This window comes from Suricata suricatta, chromosome 8 (assembly GCF_006229205.1).
Source record: "Suricata suricatta isolate VVHF042 chromosome 8, meerkat_22Aug2017_6uvM2_HiC, whole genome shotgun sequence".
NCBI lineage: Eukaryota > Metazoa > Chordata > Mammalia > Carnivora > Herpestidae > Suricata > Suricata suricatta.
Window position 1 is genome coordinate 50,976,891 of NC_043707.1, and position 7,796 is coordinate 50,984,686.

The following is a 7,796-nucleotide window of genomic DNA, read 5'->3' on the forward strand; positions in this document are numbered from 1 at the left end:
CAGGAGACATGCTTGCTCTCATAGTCCCAAAGATGATTGATACATTTTATGCAGTAGTGACTATCACAAAGGCATTCAGGCCCAGATGGTATTCAGTTATCCATATTGCTTAGGGGAAAATTATATGTTGCATTAGGGTGTATCTAGTTTACTCATCTTTTCCCTGACCAGGTGCAATCACACCTCAGGGACAGGGCAGGGGGACAGGCAACTCCTGACACTAATCAGCAAAGCATTTTGAGGTTTGGTGCCCAAGCAGAAATGAAAGTTTCAAGAGGGTGGATTTTGGGAGCTATCTGGGGGCAAGAGACCGTGCAAACTTGCCGTACCCTCACCAGGAATTTTCACTCTACCGGTGAGTTCAAATAGCTCCCAACACCTACCTTCAAGAGAATTCTGTTGGCCTTAGCAGAAACAAATTAGTACTGCTGCCTACCTTCTATGGGTCGTGGGGTGTGGGCCCACTCAGTCCTCAGCTCACTCTTCTGCACTTTCTTTTGTTTTAGAACCTTTATCAATAGTGTGCCTTTCTCTCCCTTAGGCCCATTCGTCAAGTATTTAGAAGTTCCATTAATCACAGCCAGAGGGGACACATTATTTTTTTTAATCCTTCTTGATTCACTCTACATGATAGCTGATAACTTGAGTCATGAGAGAGGAGAAAAAGCCAAATGAACAACTCCATCCTCTGGGGACAATACTGTCTTATAAAATTTAAGGTCAGTGAACTCATTGTTCTGGAAATGAAGCCGCAAGAAGAGGAGCAAAACAACCCAGAAATCTGATTTCAGAGCACACAACTGTCAGGGGAATGAGTGTGTGTGGACCGTCCCTCACCTGTGTCTGGTCCAATTTGACAAAATAAATGCTTTTTGATGAAGATGAAGGATACAAGTTGATTCCTGGGCACCATCTCATTAACCTTTACAATGTTGGGGAGAAGTAGATGCCAGGCATTCCTGGTTTAATTTATACCCATTATGCTAGCCTTGAAAACAAATATTTCCACATGACCTGAATCTGAAAGCAATCAGCTACTGCATGAGGGAGTTACTCAGAGGGCCAGACAGGAATCAGGACACCAAGCTGAATGATGTTAAACACACCTGATGCCTTTGGTTTTCATTTCTTTCTCCAAAGAAACTGGAGAATTTTGCAGAGGAAGATGCTTGTGTTGCCTTTTGGTTTGTGGTGATGGAGATGGAAATAGTTTGGAGAGAGAGGGGCAACCTCTGGGAGCAATTTATAAAGCGGTTTGAACTTTCTCTGTCTCATCTTGAGAAAGTAATGAGTTTGTGATTGTAATATGCTTCTCCCTTTGGGCACCATCTTTGCCCGCAGGAACGCTCAGCGCTCAGGCCAAGCTCTCACCACCCGTGGGAGCCCAGAAGGAACGTGGCAAACTGTACTCTGAGGCCATGCTATACATGTATGTGCAGCGAGACAGGATTAGACAGCTCCACGGGTACCCTGCACAGGCAGCCACATGTTTGGAATGCCTGGAGTGTCAGTTAAGGGGCCTTACTGCTGTACTGGCCTTTACAACATTTACGACATTTTAAGAATATAGAGATCAGGGGCGCCTGGGTGGCTCAGTTGGTTGAGCATCCGACTTCGGCTCAGGTCATGATCTCACGGTTTGTGAGTTTGAGTCCCATGTCAGGCTCTGTGCTGACAGCTCAGAGCCAGCTTCCGATTCTGCGTCTCCTTCTCTCTCTGCCCCTCCCCTGCTTGTGCTCTGTCTCTCTCTTTCAAAAATAAATAAATGTAAAAATAAAAAAAGGAAATTCTTTGAAAAAAAGAACATATAGATCATATATATAACATATTTAAAAATAATCTGTAAAATAGGCAGGGTGGGAAGGCAAATGAAGAAACTACATGCATAGTTATGCGATTTATTTAGGATCATGTGATTAGGAAATCCTATTGCCTTAAAGTGAGACCCCCAAGGGCTATAGAAACCTCAGTTCTGCAAATTGGCTCAACCACCACTCCATGAGTCTATTCATTGATTACTCAAAAATATTTATTCGGTGCCTCTTGTAGGCCATTTCTCCCTCTAGATTCAGTGGAAACGGTGTCCCACTCTCTGGAGATCTGGTGCATCCTGTTCAAACTCCTCCCAAACTTGACTTCACCAAATATTATCTGTCTTGGCCGTGTGCTCAATATCTCCCCATCCTGGAATCTTTGATTACTAAATAAATGCTTCCTCCATCAGGAGTCCATCTTCAGCTCTATTTGCCCCTTTCCATTTAAAGGCAAACTTTTTAGACAGAAGTTGTCTCTGCCCCCCCGACCCTTCACATATGTGACATTCTCCTATCATGGCGTCCCACCACCATCAGGCTTCTGTCTCCATCCCCTCGCTGAAGAGTCCCTCACTCCTGGTTTCCTTGTCAGCCTTCAGTTCTCATCCTACCCAGTCGCTGTAGAGTCTGATGCCCTGTGTGTGACCCCTCCTTCATTTTTGTGACACTATCTTCTTACCTTTCTTTCCGTCTCTCCCTAGTCACATTCACTGATCTGCCTTCCTTTTGTCACTTCTTAAATCCTGCTGCTCCCCAAGGTTCTGTTCTCAGCCATGACCTTCTCTCAGCATCTACACTTGGATATCTCAGCCAACGCCTTGGATTTAACTGCTTCCCCAGATCCTTCTCTCCAGCCCAGATCTACCTCCTGAGTGCTGTTCACATGGCACTCCAGGAACCAGTTATTTTCTCAGGAGCTACATTTCCTTCTGCTCACATTCCATTCTTAGAGAACCTGCTACCCACAGCCTAACGGGAGAGCACTCAAACCTACATAATCCCCTTCACTGTCCACCAGCGGTCACCTAACCCACAATGAGCCACTTAGATTCTCTCTCCCTAGAATTTGTCATTGAGAACTACAGACAGAAAAAATTAAGCAGAGATCTAAGTCCTGTGGAAATGAGCCAGGGTCAGTCTCTTGATGACCCTAAGTCCATATAATCCATATTCTGCTGGAACAGTAACTAAGGCTCATAGAGAAGCAAAGAGAATGAAATAGACATGAAACAGAACAATCACACTGCTCCAGTGAAGGATAGATAGTAGCTACTGACAAATTTCCAGTATGTAAAGTTCCCAACTCTATCCCCTGCCACTGTGTTCAATGAGAGTCTCCTACAACCTTCCAGTAAGCCAGGATTTTGTTAGCCAGCCTTATGGAGTTTTCTGACCCACACACAGATGATCTGTCTTCTGTATACCAATCTGTTGTCTAGAAATATCTTACTGGATGGCCTCCAGACTATCCAAGGTACCTCACACTCAACATGTCTGACCTAGCGTGACTCATTTCCTGCACTCAGCACCACATCACACCCTAACTGTATTTTGTAATTTGGGGAATGGAACCACTTCTCCTTAATCCTACTGTTTAGAAGTCTGAGGCTCGTCTAATCTCAGACTTCTCCTTCTCACTCACTTTTTAGAGCCAATAAATTCTTGATGCAACTTCCTCTGCCTCCTCCACTGCTGAGTTGTTTCTGTATCTAATTTCTAGCCTATTTTGCTGCAGCAACCTCATAAATTTGTCATACTACAGCCCAAGTGATCTCTGAAAACCACAAATGTGCTAATGACTCTCCTGGCTAAAATACCTCAGTGACTTGCCCTTTATTCTTTTAGAATAAAGCTCAAACTTTTTAGCATGACATCCAAGGCCCTTCATTATCTAGCTCCTGTTGACCTTTCAAACCTCATTGTTTATCACTCTCTAAAATGTGCTCTTTGCTTCCATCACCCTCAGTTCCTATGAATCCCTTGTACGTAATATGCTCTCTCTACAATATACCTTCACATTTGCTGCCCATGCCTTTTTCACCCCAGTCCACCCATCCACACTCTTCTCAGCTGGACAATCACTAGTTACCTTTCAAGACTTACTTTAGGTGGTATAGCCTCTAGAAGATCTCTGATAAGTATCCTTCTGATGTACCTTCAACAGACCTCTGTCTGTCAAAGAACCTGACCCAAAATATAACTTTCCGTTCTTTCATCTCTTTTTCAAAACTGTCAGCAACTCTGCATCCTATGACATCATTGTATTCACAGAGTCTGCCATACAGGGACTGCTTAATAAACAGGACACTGAGAAGATGTAATTTTTGTCCTCAAAGGCCTCACAGAATTAGTGGGAAATGCAAAAGGCATGGTGACAAGTTTCGTACCAGGTAGATTCTGGGTACTGTGAGAAAGAAGAAAAGGATGATTAGCCCAGCCCCGGGGCTTTCCAGAAAACAAAACAGAAATTCAGTCTTTTTGTTTTATTTTTTTAATGTTTATTTAGTTTTGAGAGAGAGAACATGACAGAGCACAAGTGGGGGAGGGGCAGAGGGAGAGAGGGAGACAGAATCGCAAGTAGGTTCCAGGCTTTGAGCTGTCAGCACAGAGCCCGACTCAGGGCTTGAGCCCACTAACCGTGAGATCATGATCTGAGCCAAAGTCTGGTGCTTAAAACAACTGAGCCACCGAGGCAGGCCAGAAATTCAGTCTTGACAAGTCCGTAGAAAGAACTGAGTGAAGCAAATGAGGAGGGGGAAGGGTGTTCAGTTCCTTGCAGCCCAGGCCAGGTTGTCTGTCCTCCACAAGTTGCAAAAGCCGCTGTACATTGTGGTACAGCTGTTTAGAGTCTCTCAACTCTAGATTTGTAAAACAAACACACTCCAAGGAAACTGGGTAGTTGATTTAGCAGTGGAAAGCCTTTAAAAAACATGTCAAACTTTTGCAGTGCTTACAAATATTTTGGATTCAATAAAACTCCAAATATGTCTCTCATTTGGAAATTTTCCCTCTTAATTTTGAAACACATGAGTCGTGTTGAGGAACTTAATCTGTGATTTCAAGTCAACCACACTTACCTCATCCACTCGCTGTTTTAGAAGATCTGTTTATTATTCCAGGAATCTTCAAGGTCCTTATTGTAAGCTTGCAGACTTAGAAAACAGGAAATCAGATTTTATCTCAAGTGTAATTTTAACCTCACCCCTTAAACAGTTCCAGTAGTTTCAAGAATTCATCAGAGGGCTACTTCAATCTTCGATCCTTTGAAGTATTCCACTTGGACGAGAGGTCTCGTGTTTAAACTGTACCAAAATCTCTATAAACCCTCAGTCAGAATGATTCCCAGCTCAGCATTACATACACAGTCTTTTATCTGTGTGGAATCTACCAGAAGCAAGCCCACAGAAGATGCCAAACTTTAGATCATTATAGTCACTAAGAACAATTCAGTTAAAGGGTTTAGCTACTGATAATTCCAAGCACACTTTTTTTTTCTATTATAGTTTATTGTCAAGTTGGTTTCTATAGAACACACAGTGCTCATCCCAACAAGTGCCCTCCTCCATGCCCATCACGTGCCCTTCCCCCTCCACCTCCCCCATCAGCCCTCAGTGTGTTCTCAGTATTCAAGAGTCTCTCACGGTTTGCCTGCCTCACTCTCTCCAACTATTTTTCCCCCTTCCCTTCCCCTATGTTCCTCTGTTAAGTTTCTCCTGTTCCACTTATGAGTGCAAACATATGGTATCTGTCCTTCTCTGCCTGACATATTTCGCTTAGCATGACACCCTCAAGGTCATCCATGTTGCTACAAATGGCCAGATTTCATTCTTTCTCATTGCCATGTAGTATTCCATTGTATAGATAAACCACATCTTCTTGATCCATTTTTCAGGTGATGGACATTTAGGTTCTTTCCAGGATTTGGCTATTGTTGAAAGTTCTGCTACGAACATTGGGGTACATGTGCCCCTGTGCATCAGCACTTCTGTATCCCCTGGGTAAATTCCTAACAGTGCTATTGGCCAAGCACACTTCTTAACAAAACTTCAAATATTGATTTTCCTTCTTGCAATGACAGAGGAAGAATATAGATTTACTGGAAAAGAGAAACTAAGCCTAAGGATTGCAAATGGGGCTTAATCCATATTACTCATTGCAACTCCTTCAGGCCTATTAAAGAGGAATTTAGGGAACCAAAGAGTAAGATATAATTAATGTAACTTGGTGTTGGTGATTTACTCGGTGACAAATTATATGGCTGCTACTGTAACAGGTTCTCACTAGCTCAGAAGGAACAAAGCTCGTCTGTTTTAAGGATGGGTCATAATAGCAATTTTCAGATATATCTCATTTCATTTTTCCCAATGGTTGTATGCCATCTGAAGAGACTTTCTTCTGGAATCCTATTTGTGTGGTTTCCATTCGAAAAGATTTTTAACATCTAATGCTGTGGGAAAACTTTGTATTTTAAAATATGTATTATTGTCTATCTCTGCCCTATCTTCCTATCTCCTACCTGGGTTGTGATTAGCTGACCCTCTCAGTGTCTACAAGAGTTAAATCTGCAGTTTAAGGGGCAGTTCCCTCTTTATTTATTTTAACATTTGCAAACCACTAGTTCTTTTCAAAATAAAGAGCCAACCTGATTTAAATGTACAAAACATTTTCAGAGAATATACTAATGGCGAGTGAAGATGTGAGAACATATTCAGTACTTGGATACAACACAGCCAGAAGCAACAAAAATCCGTACACGCAAATGTTCATAGCAGCTTTCTTTGTTTCCCTGAAGCTGGAAACCAATGTGTAACAGAATGGATCAACAAAACCATAGTGCAGTCACACAACAGATACTATTGGCAAGAAGGAATTCTGGGTTCAACATGTCAAGAACTGTGTATCAAATGAAAGCAACTAAAGGGCAATCCCCTCTTAGCTGGTGTCAACATATCTTGATTCCTGGGCCTTTTTGCGAGAGGGTGCAGGCCTTGTTTAATAAGCTAGTAGAAATGACCATACAATACTGCTTTGCAACAAAAGGGGTAGATTGCATCACTAAAAGCCTAAATCTAATTGAGTTGATCTTCTTAATGGAATGCACATACCTGTTCTTACCATGCTCTTTTGAATCATGGGCGATCTCGAATTTAAAGAACTATACTTCACATTTTCACGTTCCTTTCTTTCATGTCATGTATGCTTTCAAAGAATGCCCATTCTCCAAAGAGAATCTCACAACCACGGGGATTTTTAAATCACAAAACTGGTAATTGTGACTCACCGACTGATTCATCTTATAAAGTAGCGAACCCTCTCATTTTAGGACATGGACCTTTAATCCCGCCACTGGTAATTCAGAAGGGAGCTTGCAGCTGCTCTATGTCACCATTATTGTTAGTTGTTAAAAACATGTCAAGAGATTAGAGGTGTTTTTTAAAAAAACAAAACAAAACAAAAAACAACAACAACAAAACAAAGAAGAAAGCTTAAACTGAAATAAGAGATTGCCAGAAATTCATACTAGGAAAGCATTGCTTTTAATTAAGTAGGAATCAAAATTTTGAGTTAATGTTTTCAAAAGTATGTCTTTGGGGGCACCTCGGTGGCTCAGTCAGTTGAGCATCTGACTACAGCTCAGGTCATGACGTCGTGGTTTATGAGTTTGAGCCTTGCATCGGGCTCTGTGCCCACAGCCTAGAGCCTGCTTCGGATTTTGTGTCTCCCCCTCTCTGCCTTTGCCCTGCACATGGTCTATCTCTTTATCTCTCTCTCTCTCTCTCTCTCTCTCTCTCTCTCTCAATAATAAATAAATGATAAAAACATTTTAAAAACAATTGTCTTTATTTGGCTCAATTTCATTTGCATTTCAGTCCAACAATTCTCTCTTCAAAATATTCTAAGTAAATCAAACAATGTCCCCCCCATCCTAAAATGCCACCCTAAAAATGATGGGCTTTTATTGAGTTCTGAAGAACAAAACAA